The sequence below is a fragment of the Centruroides vittatus genome, unplaced genomic scaffold (genome assembly GCF_030686945.1).
Source record: "Centruroides vittatus isolate TY-2023 unplaced genomic scaffold, ASM3068694v2 contig_82, whole genome shotgun sequence".
Taxonomy (NCBI): domain Eukaryota; kingdom Metazoa; phylum Arthropoda; class Arachnida; order Scorpiones; family Buthidae; genus Centruroides; species Centruroides vittatus.
Window position 1 is genome coordinate 83,819 of NW_027122533.1, and position 13,037 is coordinate 96,855.

Sequence of the window (13,037 nt, forward strand, 5' to 3'; positions counted from 1 at the left end):
AGATATTCAAACTTTGAGTGTAAAAAATTATTTTTTTATTAAATATTCATTTTTTTAAAGAGTTAGAGATTATTTCATTGTTACATTCACCAACTTTAATAATGACAACAATAGAAGAAAACTCCACAAAACCTTAAAAAAGAAGATGTACTTTTTATAAAGTCTCTTGAAATATATTTCATAATATTATCAGGATGAATTTAAAATATATAATTTTTGATACACCTCATGGAAGATATTTATGTACACCACAAGGAAAATTTTTACATATTGATAGATAGTTTATTTATTTTTGATTCTATTTTATTTTTTGAGTATTAATGTAATTATTTTATTTTCTAATTTTGAGTTATAAACGTTTTGAGCATGTGAATGATTTGAAATTTTCTGAAATGTGGACGATTTTTGAAATTGTATGATTTTCATGATTTTTTCATGATTTTTCATGATTTTGAAGTTGTTTGATTTTAAAATTTTATGAGTGTTTTAAATTTTATGATTTAAAGTCATTTACAGTTTGAGACGTTCTTTTTTAGGTGAGCTAGTATCGGTATATTTATACTACTTTTCAAACAATGCGAATTGCCGGTTAAGAATATTCTTATATAAAATCTTATATAAAATGTTACAAAACTGTACATGTACTTATACACATCATTTGTAAAAAATAACTGTTAAATGTAAAAAATAAACATACAACTGTTAAGTTTTAAATTGTTTTTATTGAAAATCTTGCACGTTTAACATTGTATCAGCGTTATAACTTATAAAATACTTTACCCGAAACATCGACCAATTCTCCCAGTTTATGTAACTCAGAGCACTAAATACAATGAATGTAATTAATCATTCACCTATTTATAAGTATTAAAAAGTGTTTTGTAAATTATTTTGTCTGTAAAAAAATTGAAGTAAAGAAATTTGAACGAAATCTAGGAAAAGTAAATATTATTGTAGTTGTAAGTCATGTAAAATATTTACTGTAAATCAAATAAATATTATAAATTTTGCAATATTTTTTTTATTGTTAAGTACTATGCTACATATATTCAGTACAAAAGTAATAATGACTAATATATAGGCCTATATAAAACAACCTTCGCTTGTTTTATTTAATTTGATTAGACTTATCAAAATTATAAATTAATCTGAAAGAATTAGGTAGCAGTAACTGAAATATCGATGTCCACAACTAAATAATAAGTAACTTACTTCTGAAGCAGATCGCCAAGATACTCTGAAGTATGATATTTTGAACTTTTGTATAAATCTTCTTCCTTTAAAACTCGGTTTCTTCCCTCGTTTATTATTGGGAAAACCCAACTAAAAAAAGACATAATTTAATTATTAATGTTGTTTACCGTAATTTTCTTGTCCTAATAATTTTGAAATTGCTATGGTGGTACTGAACTTATCGTACAACTGTTTATCAACACAAATATTATTTGTGTTGATAAACATTGCAAAAATATTTTCCCAAACAATGACGTTTTAAATTTTGCTATTTATTCTTTTTTCAGGTAAGAAATTAGTATAATTGTTCAATGTTATTTTATTAAATTAAAAATTATTTTATTAAAAAATTTTATTATATTGCAACTTTTGAAACAACTTTTATAAACTACTTTTGCATGTATATCTAGTGACAACACATTGTATGTATTGTCTACAAAAGAAGTTTTTCTTTATTGTAAAGTTCAATGTTATTTTTTCAGTGTTTCTGAAGAAAAGAAATGCATATACATTGAATAACGAACGTCAGGTTGAGTATCGTGGATCTAGAATATCTAGTGAATTATTTTTGACCGATAATAATTTAATGTTACATTTAATGCAGTGAATTTATTCATTTAATCGATAATTTGTTTATCTTTCTAGTACTGATTTTTATGTACTTTTCTTTCTCTCTCTTTTAATATATACGTGGTACGATCCAAAAGTTCGGGGACTGCAGTAATCTATGACAACAAAGGCATGTATTTGAAGTTACAGCATATGAAATGGATTCTACCAAACCACCTCTACGTGTTCAGGTTAATTTCACCCATGTCATGTGATTAAACCGCGAGCGCTTCTGTTTTTTTCCGGAGACATTTACCTTTGTTCTGCGACGTAATAAAAGTAGAGTTTCAAGACAAGAACAACCTCCAACATTTCGACTTCACGATAATAGAATCACCGTACACCTTTCTTAGCAATTTTAAAGTCTCCGTAGGTGTTTTACCTAAACGCTGACAAAATTTAATGTTGGAGGTTGTTCTTGAAACTCCACTTTTATTACGTCGCAGAACAAAGGTAACTATCTCCGGAAAAAAACAGCAGCGCTCGCGGTTTAATCACATGACATGGGTGAAATTAACCTGAACACGTAGAGGTGGTTTGGTAGAATCCATTTCATACGCTGTAACTTCAAATACATGCCTTTGTTGTCATAGACTGCAGTCCCCGAACTTTTGAATCGTACCACGTATATATTAAAAGAGAGAGAAAGAAAAGTACATAAAAATCAGTACTAGAAAGATAAACAAATTATCGATTAAATGAATAAATTCACTGCATTAAATGTAACATTAAATTATTATCGGTCAAAAATAATTCACTAGATATTCTACATCCACGATACTAAACTTGTGGCCCGCTGAGCTTTTGTGAGTGGCCCGGACGTGACCAGTAAATAATGCAGTGAAAATATAAATTTTGAAATTTTTGCGGCAAAAAATAGATTCGGTCACTTCGCCCACACTGCTAAGTCCCTTTTATCCCTTCTGTAAAAAAAAGTGCTCAAATTTTTCGTTGTTCGCATCAACGTATCTGCGTGAAACGTCATACTCAAAAATGAAATATGCAAAGAACATATATATAGAAATCGGCTTACTGATTCACAAATGGATGCCGTTTTACGAGTAGCATGCAGCAGTTACAAGCCAAATTTAATAATAATAATAATAATAATAATAATAATAGCTCTCCCGTGGTCACCACCTGGTCGTGGTGGGAGAGCCCAGTAATTTTACTGATCCATAGGGCAATGCAGGCTGGAGCATAAGCTCCTGGTAGGGACACCCATGCCAGTAAGGTTTATGGGGAGAAATGAAGCTAAGAGTGACCACACCCACATTCTGTGGAGATATTTATTATGGTAATAACTAGATCAAAGTGTGATACCGGCTCGGACGTCGCCCGGGTTAACAAGGTCCGCGTTCGTGGGTTAGGCAGAGGCTCACGTTCGAAAAATAGGCCACAGTCTCCCTTGGTTACCGGTGGCGAAAGCAGCACCGGCCCAAGCATGGCTACTGCAATGCCCTCAACAGATGTGAGGAACAAACCCAGCCTTGGTGTTTCTGTGGCAATGCATCCACAGACCACAAAGACTGGAAAACCACGCCAACGGATGAAATGGACAGTAGAAATGAACAAGTTTATCATCCGTAGTTACTACACCATCACAAAACTCGAAACAAACATGACAGCATACAGACAACAACTACACCATAGATTCACACAACAGTATCCTCACCTCACTGTCACTGAACAAAGGGTTGTTGATCAAAAAAGAACAATTATACACAACAACCTTATTCCACAAACAACACTTGAACTTATCAAACAACAGGTTGCTGATCAAATACATCAACAGACAGAAACATCTAACATTAATGAAGATCATGTAACCTGTCAGGATAATCCAGCAACAAGCATTGATAATAACACACATACAACAATTACCACTAATGATACTACAGACATTTCCTCATCCATCACTGATAACATAGACATGGATTTAGTTAATACACTCTCACATATATTTCAGGAAACACTCACTAAATATACAGGCACAGATCCCACACAACGACCACGAATACCAAAAATCAACACGTCAAAGGAAGTAGGAAAAACACTAAATTACGTAAACACTCACTTACTACCACACTACATTCATTCAATTTCTACACTCGCAGACATTCATACATTAGTTTATGCTGGAGCAGTCACAGTAGTGACACACCATGGGCTGAAAGTACAATCACAGACAAACACACAGAAAACAAAATTCTATCACAAGCCTGCCTGGCAGAGAAGAATAGAAATACAAATAAATGACATTAGACAGCAATTAGGCAAGCTGACACAATACGCTAAAAACAACATAACACCCAAATTAAGGAAACAGCTCAAAAACATTTTCAAGAAAATAAAAACACACACAAAACATGAACATCACAACACACACATTACAGAATACATTGATACACTAAAACAAAAACTTGCTGCCAAAGCACGTAGACTCAAACGATACAAAACATGTACACTACGAAAACAACAAAATAAATTATTTACAAACAATGAAAAACTCTTTTACAGACAAATCAATAACAAAGCAAACACTGTTACACAGCACAGTGGCACACCAACAGAAGAAGAACTCACAACATATTGGTCTTCTCTTTGGTCCAGTGCTGTCACGCACAATGCTGATGCAGGCTGGATCGAGGAGGAGAACAGAAACTTGCACAACATACCAACTATGCCCTGTGTTGAAATAAGCATACATGATTTCCAATACACTGTTAACAGAACACACAACTGGAAGACACCTGGTGTAGACAACATTCACAATTTCTGGTACAAAAAGTTTACATCACTGCACCAGGAACTAGCTAAACATCTAACACACATCATCATCAATCCACAAGACATGCCAAATTTTCTTACCCAGGGCATCACCTACATGAAACCTAAAAACAACAATACCACAGACCCCACACAATACAGACCAATTACATGTCTTCCAACACTCTACAAATTATTGACATCCTGTATCGCAAACAAAATATACAAACACGTTGAAGAACACAACATTCTAACAGAACAGCAAAAAGGTTGTCGTAGAAACCACAGGGGATGCAAAGAACAGTTACTCATAGATTCAGTCATTCTACGGCAAGCACACAAACAACACAGAAACATACACATGGCATATATAGACTACAGAAAAGCATTCGACAGTGTTCCACACAGTTGGCTGCTACATATTCTACACATGTACAAAATACATCCATCACTCATTGCATTCTTTCAAAACACTATGCAGCACTGGAGAACAACACTACATCTCAGGGTTAGTAACACTTCCATACAAACAAAGCAAATTTTTATTAGGCGAGGAATTTTTCAAGGAGATTCCTTGAGTCCTCTCTGGTTCTGCTTAGCCTTGAACCCATTATCCAACATGTTAAACAACACGCAATATGGTTACAATATTAGACACAAAAAAACAACACAGTTTACACTGTCACATCTCATGTACATGGATGACATAAAACTTTATGCATCCACACAAAAACAACTTCATCAACTCCTACAAATCACACATTCATACACCAAGGACATACAAATGGAATTTGGCCTAGATAAATGCAAAACAATTCACATAGAAAAAGGAATCCTGAAGAAAGAAGATTTTGCACTTGGAAATGGAGACATTATTGAATCCATGGAAGAGGGCGAGTTCTACAAGTATTTAGGATTCCAACAGGCCAAACTAACAGAACATACACAAATAAAGCAAAGATTAATTAAAGAATACCAAAGTAGGATAAATGCTATTCTCAGAACACAATTAAATGCAAAACACACAGTTAAAGCAATAAACACATATGTCATCCCAGTACTCACATATTCTTTTGGAGTTATACATTGGACTCACACAGATCTTGAGCAACTCCAAAGGAAAACAAGAACAACACTTACTAAGCATAAACAACATCATCCTAAATCCGCCACAGAAAGATTAACCCTTCCACGTAAAGATGGCGGACGTGGCCTGATTGACATAGTTAACCTTCACTACAAACAAATACAGTCACTGCGAGAGTTTTTCTACAAAAAACAAGAAACATCACAATTACATAAAGCAGTAACTCTAGCAGACTCGAATAACACACCATTAAACTTACACTCACATCATATGGACACAACACAACATATAAAAAGCATAGACACCATTAAGCAATCGTGGGCTCGAAAGGCACTCCATGGCAGGCATCCTTACGATCTGGCCCAGGATTTTGTTGACAAAACTGCGTCAAACAGCTGGTTAGCTCGGGGATGCCTCTTTGGGGAGACGGAAGGATTCATGATTGCCATACAGGATCAGGTCATAAATACTAAAAACTACACAAAACACATACTCAAAGATGCAACACTCACAAATGACACATGCAGAAAATGTCACATCATGCCAGAAACTATACAACACATCACCTCTGGTTGCAAGCTCTTGGCACAGACAGATTATTTACACAGACATAATCAAGTAGCAAATATAATACACCAAGAGCTTGCAAAGAAACACAAATTAGTAGACATCCACAAACCATACTACAAATACATTCCACAGACAGTATTGGAAAACAACACGCACAAAATGTACTACGACAGAGCCATAATCACAGATAAAACAATTTACCACAACAGACCAGACATCACACTCATTGACAAACACAATAACATCACATACATTATAGACATATCCATTCCAAACACTCACAATATACAAAACGCAAGCACTGAAAAAATTAGCAAGTACACAGAACTCGCCCAGGAAATAAGGCATCTGTGGAGGATGGATAGGCTGCTTATTGTACCTGTTGTTCTCTCCTCTACAGGTGTCATACCACACATATTACACAAAAGCCTGGGCACATTGGAATTGAATAGAAACACATACATCACACTGCAGAAAGCCACTATATTAAATACATGTCATATTGTGAGAAAATTCCTGAATACAGACACACACACTGATACACTTCTTTAATTTCTGTCTTGGTTACTATGCCTTGACTTTGGTCCGGCATAGTACGCAGCCACCGGTGTTAACCGAGTATATCTCACTTAACATAATAATAATAGTCTTTATTCATAATAAAGGAGCCCTTGTTACAGGGGGAATTGATTAAGTACAAAGGATTGTAAGTACTGTACAAAATATTAGGTTAATTGTAAAGATGATGATAATTTACTTTAACATATAATTAATTCGTGTAATGAACATTCAAATCGTTAACAATTTGGGTAAAAAAATTAGCAATTTTATACATAGTCATTTTAGATAGATTGGCCAAAGTGGATCTATAATTTAATTCGTTATTTGTAGAAAATAGGTCTAAAGTTTGAAATTTTTTTTTTTGGTAGTTTTTCAAGGCTGTACAATCTCTGAGAAGATGAAGTGCAGAAAATGTGTTGGAATTACACCAAGAACATGATCTTGAAAAGTCAATATAAGTATTGTTTACAATTAAGGAATATTTGTTGAGTCTCAGTTGAAGTAACATACGTTTGATATTTAAAGATGTGGTCATTGTGATAATATTCGATTGAGTAGGAAGGCTTAGAATATGAAAGTACCAAGGATGATATGTTGAATTAATTATAGCATTTTGATCACTAATCATCGATTGCGAGAATGCAGAGTCCATCATCATAGAATAGGCATTTTTACAATTGTCAATATCGTTGTCAAATGAGGAACTAGATACTCCGAAAGATTGTAAAACTTTATTAAATTTATAGCACCATGTTGTTTTGTTGATATTATCGTTATTTATTTGAGTATTCATAATGTGAAATAGAAATTTAACATTATCATCTTTTGAGTTCAATAATCGGTAGTAGAATTTGATTAGTCTTTTCATAAAGAAGGGGAAAAGTTGACATCTGTTTGTTTCTGCACGTATAGCGTATCCAGGAACAGTACGTTCGAGTTTATATAGTTTTCGTAAGAATATGATATGAAATTTTTCCAAGTCATAAAATAAATCAATGGCCCAAATCGGACTGGCATACAGAATAGTTGGCATTACCATTGAATTAAACATTCTCATATGAAGTTTTAGATTCGTAATTTTTAAACTAGCACCCAAATAGAGAATGTTATTGATTAGTTGATTGACTTTTACATTAAGATATTTCAAATGCACCTGAAATTTATCGTTTCAGTTGAAAAACGTACCTAAGTATTTTATATTATTGACCAGTTCTAAAGGTTGATCATTTATGTAGAAGAATTTCTCTTGGTTTGCAAGTTTGACATTGTTTCTAAAAATAACTATTTTTGATTTAGAGATGTTAATCGATAAGAATATAGTGTTCAGATAGTCATTGATTTTATAAAGCTTATGTTGTAAAGTAACTTTGGGTGGGGCCAATAGAACTAGGTCGTCTGCAGATAGAATGTAATGAAATGCTCTTCCGTATATATAAATGCCTTCTGAATCATTTAAAAATAGCTTATCGATATCGTTAATATAAAAATTAAACAGATAAGGAGACAGATGGCTCACCTTGTAGAATTCCTCGATTTATAGTAAATTCAGGATATCGCTGATTTCCATAAATAATATTGATTTTATATGAGGAAAAAAGATTCATAATGGTAGCTTCGAATTTATTACCAGTTCCAAATATTGTTAATTTTTTAACCAAAGAGGGTACTTGTATAGAATCAAGGGCCTTAGAAATATCAATGAATGCGGCAAAAATTCTCCTTCGTTTTTTTCTTAAGTATATTTGGATTAAGGAAGTTAGCAAGAATATAGCCGTTTCAGTTCCTTTAGATTTGATAAAAGCATATTGGAATTTCGAGTTCAATTTTTGGTTTATAGTCCATTTTTGAAAACGTGTTGCTAATATGGATGTGAAACATTTTCTTATAGTAGATAGAAGTGCAATGGGGCGATAGTTCTCTGGTGCTAATCTATTTCCTTTTCTTTTGTAAATCATGAGTAGCTTAACGGAGTTCCACGATGACGGGTAAGTTGATACGAATCGTAAAAATAGTTAAATAGTTCAAGTAGCATTTGTTTTCCTGACGGAGGTAGGAGTTTAATGAATTTGTTGGTAATTAAATCTAATCCTGGCGATGATTTTAGTTTTAGTTTTCCAATGGAGTATTCCAGTTCATCATAGGTAATGGGTGAATCAAGAAAATCATTCGTTAAGACTATTTGGTAATTATTTGATAGATTTTCATTAATCGGAAATCTATTGAAATAGTTAAACCATATTAAAAAGTCTATATCTGGTTGGCGTTCTGGACGAATTTTACGCAAGTTTTGAATTGATGACCAGAAAAGTAGATTATTTTTGTTTGCTAGCATTCGTTGTTGTAGGCTTTTAAAATAGTTTAATTTTTTTGCTTTTAATAGATTGAAATATGATATTTTTAGTTGTTTATATTGCTTGAAAGATTCTTCTGAATAACTTATTCTAAATTGTTTTAAAGCTTTATTCTTTTTAGTTTTGAGCTTGTAACAGTCTAAATCATACCATGGCTTCTTGAATTTATGTGATATATTATACTTTGAGTTACGTGTATGAATAAATTCTTTTATTACTGATTCAAATTAAAAATATTTTTCTAATCCCTCTGTTGGAGCATAATTCAGTAAATGTTTAATTCTGTTGCTAATCGAAAGTTGGTATTGTTGATAGTTATAATTGATTATTTGATGAGATATTGATTCATTCTTATGTAGTTGAGTTTTTGCTATTTGAATAGACATTTTTATTGGAAAATGGTCAGAGAGATCATAATTCAATACTTGGATCTGCATACATAAGTCTATAATTAGTTCTGAACATATGATTAGATCTATTGTTGAACAGCCAGAGTTGGTCAGACAAGTAAATTCAGACGGGTAATCATTTTTGATTCTGCCATTCAGTGTATAAAGTTGTAGTTGATCCATATATTCAAGTAATTGCAGTCCTAATTTGTTATGTTTTTTATCTTTTGATTTACGAGTATTTTGAATTAATAAGTTGGGTCCCTTGTATTCCATGTCCATTTTTTGAGCTATTCTCGCATTTAAATCTCCTATTATTATAACGTAAGGGGTAATAATTTTCCATTGTTCAATGAGTTTAAAGACATCTTTTAAAATCTGAAACTGGTCTGGAGGGATATAAACTAGTATAATGGCTATTAATTTGTTTATCAAAAACTAAGTCTGGATTGGTAATTTAGATTAAGACTGCTATGCAGTTATCAAGTTTTTGTAAATTCTTAAATACTTCTATATTTTTCTTGATGAGCAAGCTTAATCCACCATATGGGCGACCCGGGCCGACTGGTTTATGCGCCACGGTTGATATAACAGTATATTCCATGTGTTTATTTTTTAAACCTTCATGTGGGAAAGTCAACCAGGTTTCGGTTAGTCCCATAATATCGGCATTGTTCAATAAACATTTAAACTCCATACTATCAATCTTTTTCAATAAACCATTACAGTTCCAGTTTATTATGTTCAGGTAAGGTTTTTCTTGATTTTTATTGCAATCGGTTTCATTATTGAGTGTTGTCAAAGATTGATAATTATCGGAATTATTTAAATCGTATATTATAAAAAATCCTCTGCATTTACCAGTTGATTTGTTGAGAAGCTATAAGTTACTTTTTTCTGTTTAATTAGAAGAAAATCATCTCGTAATTTAACCTGTATATTTCGTTTTTTTAGATCGATATAATAAGGTAGTAAAGCTTTTCTTCTCTTACAAGAATTAATAACCAAATCTACAGACATGTTTAAATTTTTCCATGGTCCCAATAATTAATTTTGCTTTAATTTACTGAAGGTGATCATAATTTGATTTCGCAATTGATCAGATTTTAAAGTTAAGCATTTGATATTAATCTTAGAATTAGAAATATTATGAATGGATTTTATTTCATCATCCATTTTGCATGGAATATTTAGTGAATGATTCAAGAAATTCAATAAGTCTTCATTCCCGTCAGCAAATGTTTTTGAGTAATCGTATATTATTAAATTATTATTGTTTAATTTATTATGCAGTGCATCAATCTTAAATTGAAGCAACTCATTCTCGTTTCTTAATTTTGTAAGCTCGGATTCGAATTTGTCATTTCTATCTCTCATAGAACGGAGTTGATCAGTAAAGTCACTAATTTCTTTATGAATAGTAACGATTTCATTGCGGATTAGAGAAAATTGGTTTTCAATTTTTTCGTTACTAGAAGTAATCAGATTGACTATCTTCGTCCAAAGAAGTGCAGTTGACGAGTCCGATAGTTCCATATTTGAAGTTGCAAATGAAGAATTCGAAGTAAAGTATTCACTTACCGAAGTGTCGATTCTACTCTTCGTGGTTGAGTATATTCGGTAATCAAGTTGCTTTCACCTTCAACCGACTTTGTATTGGACGAAGATTGCGTAGCTCGAATTGTTGGAGGTCTACCTCTTTTCGTTGGAGTTTTAAAGATGGCCTGGGTTAGGCTCGATTCTGGACATTAGTAGTAATAATTGAGTCAATTTTAGAATCAACATAGTGGAAAAAAACACAGGAAAAATGAACTGGGTAAAATATTTTCTGACGAAACCGGGTGTATTCGAAAACTCACCAGTCTCCATGACGATCAAAGCGTCCCCCGTTACAAGCCAAATTTAAATGAAATTGTGAACAAATGTTTGCAATATCAACAGTCACACTAAATTTCTGGAGTGAGTGAGAAATTATATAAGTTTTTTATTATAATTGTTATGTTGCGGCCCGCGTGTAATAGCTATCATGTGTATGTGGCCCGAGAAAAAGAAAGGTTGAGTAACACTGTTCTAGATCTATAATCCAAGATTAGTGAAACATAAAGAAATCTAACTGATTCTCACAATGCACCATCTCCCTTATTAATTTCCACGTGTTATGAACGATATTTAAATTATTCAACGTGTGGTTTAAACAACCGAAATCTTATTAGAAAAGATCAAATACGTATATTACAGAAAGAAGACTAGCGTGAAATATAATTACGTAAAATATAAATATAATTATATTTCACGCTTGTCTTCTTTCTGTAATATTTCTTTATTTCCTTTATCTGTTGAATGATTGTTCGTATACTTAATAATACAAGTGTGTAACTATCTTTTCACCAAGAATAATGCTACGTAATTATACAGGGTGGGCCAGCGAAAACGAAACGGCAGAGTGTTCGTGTTCGTCCAAGCAAAGCGCTCGGACAGGTCGATTTTACTCTCGAGGGGACATCTTTTGCAATAAAGTTTTTGCGATTTTGAATACAACAGACGACCAAAAATTTTAAAAACTCATTTATTTTGTAATAACTAAACAAGCATTTATTTCGAAAAAAATGTTTGCTTAGTTAATATTCAGAATCGCAAAAACTTTATTGCAAAAGATGTCCCCTCGAGAGTAAAATCGACCTGTCCAAGCGCTTTACTTGGACGAACACGAACACACTGCCGTTTCGTTTTCGCTGGCCCACCCTGTATATATATTAGAAACCTTTACATTATGACCTACATAAAACGTTTGTAGATTGATTGAGTGATAATAATATAAACGATAAAAATTTTTATTACTTAAAATAATAACTTTAACAACTAATTAAATTATGTTTTTAATTATATTTAGCATAATATATTACATTAATTAAACGAAAAATTAAACACACATCGAATACAGAGTATACCTCGTGTTTGATAAACAAAATAATTTTAATTAAATCTTTTTAATTTATCTTAAGAATCTATAAATTTCTGTCAATATATACTATATGTTTCACAATGTATCCTGCACACGAAAAGATTTGCGTGTGATCATCCATTTGGTGGAAATCGAAAAATTAAATACAACAATAATATATAATTTGTATGTACGACATAAATTTGTATTATAACATGAAATAACGGAATGAAAATATTAAATGTTTTGTTTTAAAAGACTACTCCTGAATAAATAGCTTAGTAGTTATTTATATTACAAAATTTCAATTATAAATGAAAAAAATATTACATACCAGAAAAATATACGAGAAAAAACACCAACTGTATCGAATGGGTTACTTTTCTCTTTCCTCTCCATTCTCTATTAATTTCTCTCATCTATAATTTTCTGTACATCGCGTCTGTAGTATTACTCATCAAATCTACAATTCTATCAGATAACATATAATATTTATATTAAAGTGTAAAGGTTTAGCGTGTTATTTG

The 13,037-nt window shown here is 32.2% G+C and overlaps 1 pseudogene; it reads right to left on the reverse strand.

Moving 5' to 3' along the window:
• Window positions 1-13,037, reverse strand: part of LOC136982321 (ATP-binding cassette sub-family C member 4-like) — an 82,330-nt pseudogene extending 69,293 nt beyond the window's left edge.